This window comes from Lolium perenne, chromosome 3 (assembly GCF_019359855.2).
Source record: "Lolium perenne isolate Kyuss_39 chromosome 3, Kyuss_2.0, whole genome shotgun sequence".
NCBI lineage: Eukaryota > Viridiplantae > Streptophyta > Magnoliopsida > Poales > Poaceae > Lolium > Lolium perenne.
Genome location: NC_067246.2, coordinates 21,972,475 through 21,987,640, shown reverse-complemented (window position 1 = coordinate 21,987,640; position 15,166 = coordinate 21,972,475). Strand labels below are relative to the sequence as shown.

At 49.2% G+C, this 15,166-nt stretch overlaps 1 long non-coding RNA gene and 1 pseudogene across 1 annotated transcript; both read right to left on the bottom strand.

Annotated features, from left to right (window-relative positions):
- Positions 1 to 8,402: 8,402 nt before the first annotated feature.
- On the bottom strand, positions 8,403 to 12,835 carry LOC127339145 (uncharacterized; annotated as a pseudogene).
- Positions 12,836 to 13,902: 1,067 nt separating this feature from the next.
- On the bottom strand, positions 13,903 to 14,574 carry LOC127340915 (uncharacterized). Its single transcript, XR_007875017.1, has 2 exons — positions 14,303 to 14,574; positions 13,903 to 14,206 (listed from the first exon to the last, which is right to left on the bottom strand). It is a non-coding gene; the product is annotated as an uncharacterized lncRNA (long non-coding RNA).
- Positions 14,575 to 15,166: the final 592 nt, after the last annotated feature.

Here is a 15,166-nt window from a genome sequence, read left to right as displayed (position 1 = left end):
ATGTTAAGTTGTGTCAACCATCTGTGTCAGTTGTCAAATTATCATGTCACTTTTGATTTACTACTATGAGATTAAGGCTTATATGAGATTGTCATTTCCAAATTTGATATGTGGCATGAGCTAACTATTATTGATTTAGGATATTGATTTTTGTTTGTCAAATCTCTAGTAAAATTATGGGAAAATTATGTTTTTGAATATACCCGCCGGGTACCTGTATACCCAATGGGTACGGGTACCCGCTGGGTATGGGTGTGGGTAAAATTTCATACCCGCGGGTACGGGTATGGGTAGAATTTTCTACCCGTGGACTATATGGGTATGGGTATGGTATTGCTCTACCCTGCCCATACTCTGCCCATTGCCATCCTTACTCGTGTGAGTGCACTTGCAACAAGACATGTCCTCAAGGCAGTTTCAGCGCAGACCATCAGCGTGGAAAACTACATATCTTCTTACTTCAACACATACAACCTACTGAACACATAGAACGGTGAGTTCTGGACATGGGGCATTGACCAACACTATAAGGATGTATGGCCAGATAAAGCAACCACATGGGTTCCAAACCTGATGTTAAAGAGGACCGCGAAGGGACAACACCAATCTCGCCATCATAGAAATGACATGGACCATAGCCAGTCGGGAGAACCACGCCGTTGTCGCGTTTGTAGGTGCCCCGGTCACGCACGAAGGGAATGCCCTTACCGTAGCAACAACAACCCGAGATGATGTGAGTTTTTATCTTCATAAATTCGTATGCATGATGTGTTGTAATAAATTTTTATGGGTCATGTGTTGTAGTAAATTTATAATTAATTTGTATGCGTGATGTAATACCAATGTTAAGTTTTCTTTATTCATGTTTGCACAGGTACTAATGCATAATTATGTGTGTATAGATGATGACGTCGCAGCTGCCTGACCTTTTACGGGCGTCGTGCGATGCCGGTCATCGTTGCCACCAATGGTTAGACCCGAACGTCCAATTCGACCCCCTTAGACCTTCAGGCTACGCGGCATCAAAAACAGGTTTCATGTTCACGCTCGACATATTGATTTTAGAATATCATTAGTTTTTGTTGCCGAGAAGCTTCAGCACAGCCACATGAGAGCATCTCCAGTGACGTCCCCCAAAGTGTTCTTTAAAGGGTTTTGGAGGACGCTGGACAAAAAACCTTTTTCGGTGGAGACCTCCAAAACTCATTTTTTCTGGAATATATGCACATTGTTTCGGTTTTGAATTTCAACCTTTTCTCTTTTCCCCTTCAAATAGACATAATCTCAATTAGTATTCAATATAGTAGCATTGAAGGCCAACAAAGCATTGAAATTTATTCGCGTGGAGTTGTTGTAATATTTAATAATTATTATGATCGTATCAACGCGTGCTTGATCTGTTTCGTTCCTTCACGTGTATAAATATATCAGCCAAGAAATGTATACATATCTTGAGAATCATGGTTGGGCAAAGTAAGATGGCACTCTACAACCACACTCATATGTGTACGCACGAGGGGGAAGCAACAATAACCTTGAGGCTTGAGATGTATCGGGAGAAATATTGCTCTATTACAGTACAATAGAAGGGGCTCGGGATCAGAAAATCGAGCAAACTTTAGCAATGCCATGTGAGAATTACATGTCACTTGATCACTGGTCGGAGGACCTTGTCCTACGCTGTACAGGACAGCTGCTTCTGTGTTGGGAAAGCTGCACGGTCTTAGAGCATGTCTAACAGCCCCGTATTTTTTCGCCCCTTAAAACGCGAGTAGAGGGCCCTGTATTCACTTTTCGCCGGCCGAAAACTCGTCCGAGCTAGCAGACCCTGTATGCCTAAACTGTAAAAGGGAATATTCCCAAATATGCCAAATTAATTTTTTTTCCTCTTCTTTATCCTCTCCTTCTTCCTCCTCTAGCCCCGTCCCGTCCGGCCCGCCGCGCGCCGCGCTGCCCGCCCCTGCCGCGCTGCCGCCTGCGCCCGACGCTGCCGCTGCCCACGGCCGCCCGCCCCCGCCGCACGTGAGCTCGGGCTGCCGCCCCGCCACGGGCGCGCGAGCCACGGCCGGCCCGCGCCCGCTCGGCCGCCGCTGCTCCCGCTCCGCCGCCGCCGGCCCAGCCGCGCCCGCTCGGCCGCCCACGCCGGCCGCGCCCAATCCCGCTCCCGGACGCCCGCCATGGCCACGCACGGCCGCCCGCTCGGCCACGCGCCGCCCTGCCGCGCTGTCGTCGCCCCAGTCTCGCGCGCCGCCGTCCCTAGCCCCGTGCCGCCACCCTCGGCCGCAGCTCGCCGGAATTTGGCCGAATTCCGGCGAGATTATGCGCAGAAGCAGTTGCTATCTGCTGAAATTTCAGCCCGCCACGAGTGAGGGGTTGGCCCTGTATTCAGCCTCCCGCCCCGTACAAGTAAGGGGCGAAAAGCCACCCCTTAGCCGAAACTGTAAAAAATCGACGCGGGGGCCTGTTTTACATCTGCTAGACGGCCGGGTAGAGCCCTACCCCATATATCGGCGGTTATTATACGGGTTTGGCCCTTTTAAGGGGTCTGTTAGACATGCTCTTATGCAAGCTCCGTGATTTATTAGAGCACAGTATATCCAGTATATCCATGGAGTAGATGTTCCCACTCTTTTAGGTGTTGAAACTCAAAGTGATGCTTCAGAATTTGGAGGCCTGGAAAGCCGTTCTTCATCAGCCAGTAGATTGTCATACGAATATCAGGCCCTGCCGCCTGCCATTTGTCTTTCCTGTATCGCTTCTCTGTAGGGCTTGTTTGGTAAACGGGGGAGGAAAAACAAGGCTAGCATCTCCTGGAAAGCGATTGTGGGGCAAATACAATAGACGTTACGAATCCATAATCTTTCACAGATAACCTCTTTTTGACAAAAATCAATTCTGCAAATCAGAAGTCCATAAAAATACAAATAATTCAAATAAAGAGCATGGATGAATGCACACATATCTTGTACTCTCCGTCCGGAATTAACTGACGTGGCACAATACAAATTAGTTCTTGAAAAAAACGACCTAACACAATAAAATCCTTTCAAATTAGGCCTGCAAATTTGAAATTCAAACTCAAATCTTCTTATCTCTGTCTCCATCCTCCCGCCGTCCACCGCTCCTCTGCGGTCCGCTCGTCGTCAGAGAAGCCACCACAATCCCTGATCACAATCCAGTCTATAGAGCGCCATCCAGCGAGATCCAGAACCAGCTCCTGCCGCTGCAACCATGCGCCAGAGCCTATTTGTCAGACCATTTTCTCACTCCGTTCCTAGAACTATAGGGTGTATCATTTTTTGCACATAAATTAAAGGTGTAGAAAAACTTGCACAAATTTTATGCATGATTTCACTTGGATAACTGGCAAGGGAAAATAGAGTTTGCATGAGAGAAATCAAATCCCTAAAACTCATTGTTTTTGGATGGAATATATGCACATTGTTTCGGTTTGGATTCCCAACTTTCTCACTTTTCCCCTCCAAATAGACATAATCTCAATTAGTAATTTTTTTTTTGAACAAGATCTCAATTAGTATTCAATACAGCATTGAAGGCCAACAAAGCATTGAAATTTATTCACGTGGAGTTGTTGTGATATTCATTAATTCATATGATCGTATTGCGATCAGTGAACGTGTGCTCTGATCTGTTTCGTTCCTTCACGTGTATAAATATAAGCCAATAAATGTATACATATTTCGAGAATCGGGGCTGGGCCAGTTTCACTCTACAAACACACTCATATGTGTATTCACGAGGGGGAGCAACAAGTACCTTGAGGCTTGAGATGTATCGGGAGTAATATTGCTCTATTACAGTACAACAGAAGGGGCAGGGGATCAGAAAATCGAGCAAACTTCAGCAATGCCATGTGAAAATTACAAGTCACTTGATGACTTCTTCGAGGAGCTTGTCCTACGCCGTACTAAACAGCTGTTTCTGTGTTGGGAAAAGCTGCAAGGCCTTATGCAAGCTCCGTGATTAGAGCATAGTATCTATGGTGTAGGTGATCCGACCCTCTTGTAGGAGATGAAACTCAAAGTGATGCTTCAGAATTTGGAGTCACTGGAAGCCGATTTGCATCAGCCAGTAGACACGAAGGTCAGTCCATCCGGCATCGCTTGTCTAGCTATATCGGGAGAAAGAGCCGCAAATCCCTCTAATCATGCTACTATCTCCTAGACAAAATATGAGACCAATTTCATTGCAAAGCGTACTACTCCTCCACTAGCTCACTGTTATGGGGAGAGAGCCTCGCGCGACCATGGCCGCGTCCAGGGACGGCGGCGCTCCGCCTCGCTGATCTCCCAGCTCCGGCCTCCTCTGCGTCCACCCCGGCCAGATCCGGAGTCCTCTCGGCCCCCTCTTTCCGCCCATCTCGGAGTCCGGGGCCGCCGTCGCCAGGGTCGTCGCAGAGCTCGACATGTGACGGGCTCGGGTTCCACCGCGCTCACGCCGGCCGCCGCGTGCCGCCTCCCTCCTCCGTCCGTGGATTCCTCGCGTGGTCAGCCCGGCCACGCTGCTGACGCCCAGCTCCAGCGGCGTTCCCCCGGCCGGCAGTCCGGCACCTTCGCCTGCGTGTCGGGGCTGCCGCGCGCCATCTCCCGGCAAGCTCCCCTGCGCACTCCGGCTCCTCCGCGCTCCGCCTCGAGCCACATCGTCGCCCTGCCTCTTCAGGCGAGATGGGCTCGCCCTTGGCCCCCCCTCGCTCGTCGCGGCTGCCTCCAGCTGGGAGGTTTCGCAAGGAGAACAGAGGAGTGGTCGTCCCCAAGCCTGCGACGACAGCCGCTCTAGGCCCAACGCTCTGCGTCAACGCTGCCTCGAGTTCTAAGGCCCGTCCCGTGGCTGCGTTGGCGGCGGGGGTGGACACTCCAGCGTCGTCCGCCGCCCCTGCTCCGGCTGCAACAACCCTGCTGGCAGAAGTTCATGTGCCGCCTCCGCGTTCGAACGTCGACAAGCTCGTCCCCGTGTCTTCCATACAAGAGCAGCGCCCCCAGCACCTCACCGCGCCGCGCCCTGTTTCGTGGTCCTCTGCTGTTGATGACGATGAGTTCGATGATGAGGAAGAGCTGTTGGCCCCCTGCACGCCGCCGGCTGCCACCAAGACCTTCGACGCTTCGTCTGACCCTGCCGTGTTGATAGAGGGCCTCGGGTTCTTGTCGCTACCGCCTGCTTCCTCGGGAGGCCCGATCTCTGCGGGGGTGTGCTCTGTCGAGGACCACGATGGTGAGGAGTTTGCTTCACCGTTGGCCTCTTCCAAAGGCACTGTTTCCGACTCGGAGCAGGTGATTGCGGAGCCATGCCGTGGCCTCTCTGCTGCTGCCGCCGCTTTTGATGATGAGGAAGGATGGACCCAGGTGGGTCGGGGCTGCCGTCCCAGCCGGGCGCCATTGTCTCCGCTTCGTGAAGGTCTCGACCGTAGCCTCGCCTTCAAGCGCTGGGCTCGAGGGAGGTGTTTTCGGTGCCTTGAGCGTGGACACCAGGTCAGCTCATGTCGTGGGTCATTCAGATGCATCCGATGTCGTCGTCCTGGTCATCGGGAGCGTTTCTGCCGTGCGCGCTCTCCTGCTGCTCGTTCTCGCTCTCCGGAGGCTCGGGCTCGTTCTCCGGTCGCTCGTGCTCCTTGCCAGCGGAGCCGCTCTCCGTCCGCTCAGCCTCGTCGCCCCTCGTCGCCTCTGAGTTGGGCTGGGGTTTTGGGCCACTCGTCGTTGCGTCCTATGGTGCAGCCGTGTTGCAAGGATTCAGTCTCTTCTGTGGAGTCCCAGTTTGCCCTGCTACGCATGGAGGTCCTTCAGAAGTTTGAGTTGCTTCGCTCTGAGGTTCAGGATGCTCTTGCCAAGCTTCAGGTTGCGTCGGTTGTGCCTCTACCACCTGAGATACAGGTGGTTACATTGATGAGGGGTTCGAGTGCTGCTTTGGAGAATTTTCTCCCCGTGCTCTACATGCGTCGTCGTCTGTCCTTACGACGGTTGTCGCCACCGAGGTTGTGGCTCCAGTTGTGGAGAACTTGCCTGAGTTGCAGGATCATTGTGGGAAATCATCTGTGGTGCTTCCAGTTGAGCTAGGCCTTTTGGAGCCTTTGGCGGTGGACATCGCGCCATCCCCATCTCCATCTGAGTCCTGCGAGTTGCCCTCCTCTGTGGATAGTGGAGGTCCGTCCATCCGGTTGCCCCTCTTCGACCGTGAAGCTATGTTGGCACGTATTGAACAGGCGGTCTTCGTGAAAAAGCTTGGTGGCTTGCTCGCTTGCTTGGAGGCAGCTAGCCCTGGATCTGGCGAGGCGATTGCTTGCCTCATAGCTGAGGAGGCTTCTACCGGCAAAATCAAAAAGGTGAAAAAGGCTCTTAGGAGCATAGGCAAGAAGGGTGGCGCCATTGGTAAGGCGCCCGCGACTGCTTAACGGCAGCTGCGTTGTCCTAGGGTAGTCGTCAGTCTGCGGTTGCTTAGCTAGAGTGGGGTTATCGCTTCGTGAGTTGCTGGTCTTAGGTGTTGCCCTTTGTGGTTGTGTTGCCTCATATTGTTGGTGTTTGTTGTATGGTTTTCGCCCGGTTTCTTCCATTAATAAACCGGGCACTTCCTTCTTAATAAATGGTTGGGGCAAAGCTTTTGCCCCACAGTTCAAAAAAAAATCTCCTAGACAAAACTGCACCCTGGCAGCGCCCCTCTCGCACGTCCCTCCGCTAACTGCATCGCGCCACCGAGAACATGACGCCACGGTTCATTTTCCCCATGTCCCACGCATTATTACTGCTCACTTGCCAGTTAATTTTCACATGTGACTACCCGCAAAAAGAAACATGTGACGATACGCTGACGCCCACGTGAAAGCCCAGAGTGAGCACCTCGCCACTTGAAACAGCACTTTGTTTTTCAGGTGAAGCAAACAACGAATGGCAGCATCACGCTGGCACAAGCTGGTACATGTTTGAGTTCTACAACCAGGAATACAGTAGTTTTTTTGTACACGGAACCAGGAATAAAATATGAACTTCAGAAGTGAAAGCAGCATGCTTTGTAGGAGAACTTGGAACAAATAGAATTGACCAGACGCACTACAGTCAAGTGCAATAGTGGAGTTCCTTGCTGCTCAGCGAATCACACCCTATATACAGATCATAATTGATACAGATACAGGAAAACATCATAGGTAGTACATCTCATTTTCGCGCTGAGCAAAGAATCTTCAGTAAGGGCATCTCCAACGGGGCGACGCATTTCGGAAGCCCAAAAGTGGTCGCGAGCGTCCGTTTGCGTCGCCCCGCGGACATATTTTGTCCGCGCGTCCGTTTGCGTCTGGGTGTGCTTTCACCGGGGCGACCCATTTGTAGATTTGCAACATATTTGAAAGCAAATGCTGCCTGACGGCCCGGCCCCGTCGTTGCGTCGCTCCCTCGCCTGCTTCTCCGCCGCCTCCCGTGCGGCCGCTAGGGCTCGGTGCGCCGCCGCGTCCTCTTGCAAGCACTGATGCAGCCTCGCGTTGGCGGTGTCGTCCTTCAGCGTCTCGAAGGACTCGACTATAGCTCTCTGCTTCGCCGCCCTCTCCTCCGGGGTAGGCGCATCAGGGTCATCGGAAGACCATGATATGTCGGAGTCGGAGTCCTCTGCGGCTGCGGCGGCCGCCAGCCTGCGTTGTTCCATCTCGGCGTCGAACGCCGCGTGGGCCGCCCGCTCCTCCTCTGCTTCCTTCTCCATGTCAGCCAGGAACTTGGCGTCCCTGACCGGGTCGAGGAGGTCGCCCGTGCTGTTGTCGTCGTCGAACTCCTCGTCGGAGCTCGAGGCCGGGGGAGGTGGAGTGGGAGGTGGAGGTGGAGGTGGAGGCGCGGCAGCCTGGCCGCGGCCGGCGCTGCTCATGGTGGCTCCGGTGGAGGCTGAGCGGCAGCGGCGCTACGGTGGAGGCTGTGCGGCGGCTAGGGTTTTGTCGGGAGGAGATGAGATGCTGGCGCCCCTGTTTATATAGATCAGAGGCAGGGCGACGGCCGCGGCACGCGTGGCAACGCCATTACTTCGTGCGCAGAGGTAGGCGACGGCCGCGCGCCACGCGAGGCATCGCCATTTACGCGGCCTGCCGAAGCGACGCCTCGGCGCCAGTACTGGCGGAGAAGACGCATCGACGCTAGGTCACTGCCAGGCGGGCCAGACGAAACGTCCGCCAGACGCGAGCGGACACTTCGCGCGTCCGCGCAGCATCCGCAGAGACGCATCCGAGGCGCATATTTAGGCCAGGTTTGCGTCGCCGCGGACGGCCCGGTCACTTTGCGTCGCCCCGCTGGAGGTGATACCAGACGCATTTTTCGGCCCGGCGGACGCAAACGGTCGCTCAACATCTATTTGCGTCGCGCCGCTGGAGATGCCTAAAAGCCCAGATGGGTAGAATTGACCAGATGCGGTAGAATCTTCCAGCAATGCATGCTTGCACTTGGAAGCATTCTCACACTTTTAGATCAGGTCTGCAAAGATCTCGCGGATTTGACAAACCATTCGCCGATCCAGCCACATTTCACCAGAATGGCTGCAGCAAATCCAACGCCGAAGCCGAGCCCAACCAAGAGGAACAGGATGAAATCCACATGAGAGGACTTCTCCACATGCACCGCACTTGGAGGAACAGGGGAAACGCCGCATGGGTTGGACAATGGCGGTCCACACAGCCCCAGATTGCCTTCAAATGAACTGTTTTGGAATGTTGAAAATTGACCTGACCGAGGTATCTTTCCAGCCAATATCAAGATATGCCAAACTTTTGAGTTGAAAGAATGAGTTGGGGATATTTCCTGTCAATTCATTAGTGCTTAAATCCACTGAAACCAAGTGTGAAGACATCACGTCGAGGTCTTGTATAGAACCAGAGAGCTGGTTTTCTTGAAGATATAAACGCTCCAATGTAGGAATAATGAAAACAGATGTTGGAAGCTCCCCTGCACAAAGAGTAGAGAACATTATCTACTCTGGTAGTTTGCCAGTTAGATTTGAGTAGCGAGATCAAATGAAATATACAATATTCTTATGTAGTATATAGTTACATGATATGTCTAAAATAAGAGCTCGACTAATACGAAATGTAGGAGCATGCATATAGATTGCCAAATCTTTAGTTAAGGAGAATAACAAAGGCAAATGGCTTTACCGTCCTATCTTTTGTATCTACATATTTAACTAATATATTCACTCACCTTGTATCTATATAAGGAAGGACATATGTATCAATTAGAAAACAAGCAATAAGAACATAGTTATTAATCTATTATCTCCCTAGTTTGTCTTGCCCAGTTGCCCCTAACCTATGTTCTACTCCCCAATCCCCTAAGCAGTGTTGTCCGGCCATCTTCATGGCGATGGTTACCAAGTTTGTTCTATCAGTAATACGGGGTATTGTTCTCAAAAAATAATAAGAGGCTGCATTGATGAGGACATCCCTACTACACCACTACCTCCGTCATTGATAGATGAAGATGAACCCGCTGTGAAGCTCAAGTCCAATGAAGTTCGGATTGGATCTATTACAAGGGCTCGTGCGAAGCTACTTAAACAACAGGTGAACTTGTTTCTAAACGGTACTTTGATTGATGAGAACTTTATACTGCCTAAGTCCTATTACTTATGTATCATCAGGTATCAAGAGGAGACGAGCATCGCACGAGGAGGAGAGGAGCAGCTGGACATGAAGACGGACGTCAAGATGGACGTGAAGCTGGACATGGAGCTGGACATGAAGATATCTCATGGACGCGCGAGGGAGGAGCGGGAGGCATGCGCGAGAGGAGAAGAAGACGTCCAGGCCGGTCCAGCACCCGGTCCGACCGGCCACCAGACCGGCCCACCCGGTCCCTGACCCGGTCGACCGGGCGCCAACCGGATTCCGTTTATCGTACCGGATGAAAACCGGAATCCTCGCAGAAATCCGGTTGCCGCCCGGTTGACCGGACCCCTGACCGGCCGATCCGGTTGCCGCCCGGTCCGACCGGACCCCAGACCGGCCGATCCGGTCCCTGGCCCGGTTGACCGGATTCCAGACCGGACCAGTCCGAGTCTGTCTCGACCAGATCTATTCTGGGTCGGTTATTTTCGTACTTTTTCGACCTGAGGTCGTCCTGGACGCCTATATAAGTCCCCAGGACGCCCCCCTAGCTGCTTCAGACCACGTTTAAGATAAACCCTAGTTCTTAGTTGTTTGCTTATGCAAAACTATTGAATCCCTACACCATATTGCTTGATATAGTGTAGATCCCGAAAAAGTCTTGTGTGATCTGCTGTTCCATTGGGAATTAGACGGTTGCAACTTACCGCTTCGTGGTCGGCGGCTACGTGTGCAAGTGTGTGGAGTTGCGAATATCTTGCAGGGTTGAGAGCTGTTGCATTGGCGACAGGGACCAATCGAGAGATCTCGTTGCGTCATACAAGTTATCATCCACTTCATCGTCGTGTTTCTCCGCTGCCATCACCCCGTGATCAACATCACCACCGTTGCTTACTGAGAAGATCGGGCCACCCCGTATCATGCATCCAAGCTGAGACTTGATGCAGACTGGAAACAATGGGGGCGGTCTGACTGATGGCTCCCACGGGTGTTGAATGCGTCAGGATATCCAATAATACACCTCTGTTGGTAACTTGGTATTATTGGATATCCCGACGAACTGAGTTGAATTTATGTCATAATTTGAAAAATGGCGATAAAAAATGTGATGCATTTTTACAAGTTATATTCTAGCAATCAATTCCTTGAGCGTTACTTCTTTAAGGACATAAAATATCCTATTAGAACTACGAAAGTAACAGTCTCTCTATTCTTGATGTTGTATAGCTGTTCACAAGATACCCATAATATATTTAGTGAATCTCTGTATTCCCTATTATCACTCAATAAATCATTTGCTCCCTCAAGTATCCATCTATGGCATAGTAACCAATGAAAAAAGACACTGTAACTCGTGTTCCTAAAATAAAAAAAATTGAACTTCGTATAAGAATGTAGCATACATCGGACATAAGTGCTGCTGTTACATACTGCATTTGCAATATGGATAGGTGGGGTTATAGCTTACACATCTTAAACATGTAGAATATCATATGTACAAGAGAAAAATCTGCTTGCCAAAATAACTCTTAAAAGAATAAAGATACACTTACCGTTGAGAAAATTTGATGAAAGATCTAACTCAATAAGGCGGGTCAAGTTAACTATTGAATTTGGTATGCGTCCAGAAAAGGCACACCATCGAAGTCGAAGAACTGTCAACTTCTTTAGTAGTCCAACTGCATCTGGTATTGGCCCAGAAAACAAGCAAGACGAGATTTCCAAGCTTATCAAGTTACTGAGGTTGCCAACTGAAGATGGTATTGGTAAAGAAGAGCCACTAAGGACAGTATAAAAGCCAGAACCACCATTTATTTCCATGCTTCTTAGGTTCATGAGTTTGCCAATTGAAGATGGTATCGACCCTAGAAAATCACATACATTGATTTTCAAGCTTTTCAAGTTTGTGAGGTTGCCAATTGCAGATGGTATTGGACCATTAAATGTGTAAAGAAAGATCTCCAAGCTTGTCAAATATAATAGATCACCAAATGTTGACAGCGCGGGCCTAGTGAAGCTGCAATTAGAGATTACCAGGCCTCTCAAGCTCTTGAGTTTGGCAACTGAAGAAAAGGATGTCCGAGATAAGCTGCATCCAGAGAGTTTTAAGCTTTGCATACTTTGCATGTCTCCGATCCAAGACAAAATTGGACCTAAATCTCTTGCTGACTCCATCTGAGAGAGTTCCAACTGTTGCAGAGACATGAGAATACCGAGTGAAGACTGAGGCTCCGTAGAAATGAAATTCACGTCAAGGCTCAACGTTTTCAGAAAACTGGAAATTGCTAAAAGAGCCTGGTCTTGCAAAGGAGAAATTGGTCCCATCTAGCATCATCATCTCTAAAGAGCTTGTGTTGGAGAAGTTGGGCACATGCCCTGAGAGATTCGGATTCCCGGATAAATCAAGAACCCGTAGAGTTTTTGATTCAAAGGTTCTACGAGGGAACCAGCCCTGGAGATTTGTTTCAGCAAGGTTCAGCACACTTAAATTGAGGAAATCCATGAAAAACTCTGGAAAAGGATCCGCATGCATATAGAAGTTATTTTCCAGGTTTATCACAGTTAGGGAGTGGAGGGTTGAGAGGGTTGAACAAATAGGACCGTCAAGACGACAAGAACTCAAGCTAAGAACTCGGAGATTTTGAAGATATTTAGCAACGGCACCACACCACCTTCTGTGTTGCTCCAAATATCCACTCCATCAAGGTAGAGCTCTGTCAGAGTGTTGAGGCTGGCCACTAGGATATGGAAGTTCGGTTGGTATAGGTGGAGAGAATTTTTAACAACACTGATGCTGGCATAAACAGATTCGACATCTGCATAGACAGAATCCCCGGAAGTGGTATATTGATAAGTAGAAAGATTCAAAGAGATAAGGCTGGCCAGTCTGCCGATGCCAATAGGTATCTGGCCACTGAAGCCCAAATTGGAGAGGTTGAGGTAGGTGAGCAAGGAGAACCTCTCAAACCCACTTGCCGGGAGGCTGTACTGGCCAAAACAATTTATGCTAAGGTCTAGTCGTTGGAGCGAGGTGAGCTCGAAGATTGCAGGGTCAAGACCTGGACTGTACAAGCCACGCCCACTGAGTTCCAAAGCAGTGACATCGCCCAAGGAACTGCTACAGCTGATGCCTTCCCAAAGACAACAATCGCTGCCATCCTGCCATGATGCAAGGGCGCTGGGGTAACAGAAGAATGAGAAGGATTTCTTTAGCTCTTTTTTTTCGAAATGGGGGAAATATCGCTCCAGCTTCTGCATCCAAAGGATGCACACGGCTTTTTTATTAGATTATTCACAAAACCTTACAAGAACAATACAAAAGATCAACCTCGAAGCCACCTCACTAAACCTACATTGGGATGAAGAGGGTGACAATACACCAACTCACATCATCCAAAAAATTAAATGCCTTCTCAAACCGCCCAATAGCAGGTGAGAAGCACATCCAGTTAAGCAGACTCTCAGCGCACACCAACACACACGCCACAGAAGTTGCTACCGCCGTCTTCCTCGACTCCATCTTCAAGAGAGATCATCGCATTAACCCAGCTTGGTCAGGATGGCATCGGATGTCGAGGTTACCGTCACCATGGGCGCAGGAGGAAAGTACTGCAAGAAAGAGAAGTAGCAGCCAACTGATTGAAGCCATTGGCCTAGGTCCAAACATGGCTAGTTTCTTTTTTTTTTGAGATAACAGGCAGGATCTTTCCCAGGCTTTATGGAGAGAAGAAGCAACACAAAATAGAAACAAGAGGTGCAGAGTAGTGTAGTGACGGTCTGACGGAGTTGTCGGAAGTCGTATTAGTTGAAGTTTTTCTGCTGGTCTTCTCTAAAGAGCCGTCCAAATTAACAATGCAATGGCCCAGGAAGGAAAGCTCCACTGAAGCAAAGACTTCTCCACCAGATAAAGCGAAGTTGAGACCCTTGTAGATTTTTCCATTTGACAGAGACGGTACTTAATTTAATTCCACGAGACATACTATCTGTTCAGCCATCCTAAATAGGCCAGTCGCCATATTCTGTAGATACAGCTAGTGTCACTATTGTGAGTATGACTCAGAGTGGACAGAGACTATATCTGCGGAAGAGGATGGATCTTGTTTCACTGTCAAAGTAGACTAGGAGGCATTGGCGCGGCGACACGCCGCGCCCATGGAGTAACATCTAAATTGTGGAGGTTGTTGTTTAAGTGGTATGGTTGAGTTGGGCTTATACATTGTCAGTAGAAGATAAAAATATTGGCTAAATATAGTTGCTAAATAGTTTCTGATATATACAATAGCAGGGGGTTTGATATACTAAGACATGTTTTGAGAAGAGTTGGATGGTGGCATACAAAGCCATGTGATTCAAAGTGTCACTCTACGTGCAGAAGCATGAGAGCATTGCAAGTAACAGTTTTCCTAAGCAGTTAGTGTAATTATACACGACAATAGATAGCCTTGCAGAAGCAGGCATGCAAATAAACACGGTAGTAGGTCTTAGGGCATAGCTGGGTAGTAGGTACCAAATATTACACATCAAAGGCACAAGCAGTCTAGAGTAGCTGGTAGTCCCATAATATTACAAATATCCGTCCTAGGCGAGCCGATCTTCTCTCCTTCATGTTGGTCTGAACCGTTTAAAAACCTGCGGTGAGAACATTAAAGAAAGTAAAGTTATATTAGCACACCTGCTGATAATAGCACTGTTCAGGGGTAACCACCGTTTAAAGTTCATGCTTACGGGCAAGTAGCAAGATCCTTATTTCTGTGGGAAGAGCGCTTTCCTAACTTGTTTCTTGGCTGATGCGGAAGTTGATGCCTTCCTCTTCTTCTTTTCAGATGCAGAGCTAACATCGTTAAATGAAAATAATAGCTTTAGTCGATATGCTTTACGCTGTAATTGTGTGCCTCATAAGTTGTGGCTGCTGGGAGTTAAATGAATGGATAACTATAGTTTGCACTGACCTCATCTCCATCTTAGTCAGGCTTTTCTATGATGTCCTTCTCGTGTGGCATCTGTATTTGGAGCATTGTCAGGTTGAGAAGCCATTGGAGCTTTTTCTGTAGCTGGTGGGTTTTTGTGTGTTGCTGGTTGATGGCTGTGCTGGCCTAGCCCTGTTGATCAGCTTCTTCTTGTCTTTTCAACAGTTATACTCATTAGATGGACCCGTTTTTCACCTATAGAAAACCAATAGCCATGCCCATTGATGCACATGATTCCTTCTCTTCCACCAAAACCTATAGCACATAGTGCTTCTCTACAGTAAGGGTAGAGGCAATTAGAAATTTAGGTTTGAAGTGGTAGTTAAAAAGCAAGTGAACTGTAAGAACTAAATGCAAGAAAAGAAAGATAAACTCGAATATTTACATGATTAAGAGCATTATAGTAAAAATGAAACAATTAATCTGATTTTGTAGTTGTAGAAATCTCGCCATAGCAATCAAAACATTCGGGAAATAATGTATTGTAACCAAGGAAAAAAATAGTGCGCTATAACAAAATAGCGTTGGCCGAAAAATACGCTATTAGCGTGCTATAGCGCGCTATTAGCGCGCTATAGCACGCTATAGCGCCGAAATGATGTAGCGTGGGCTGTCTAGAAAC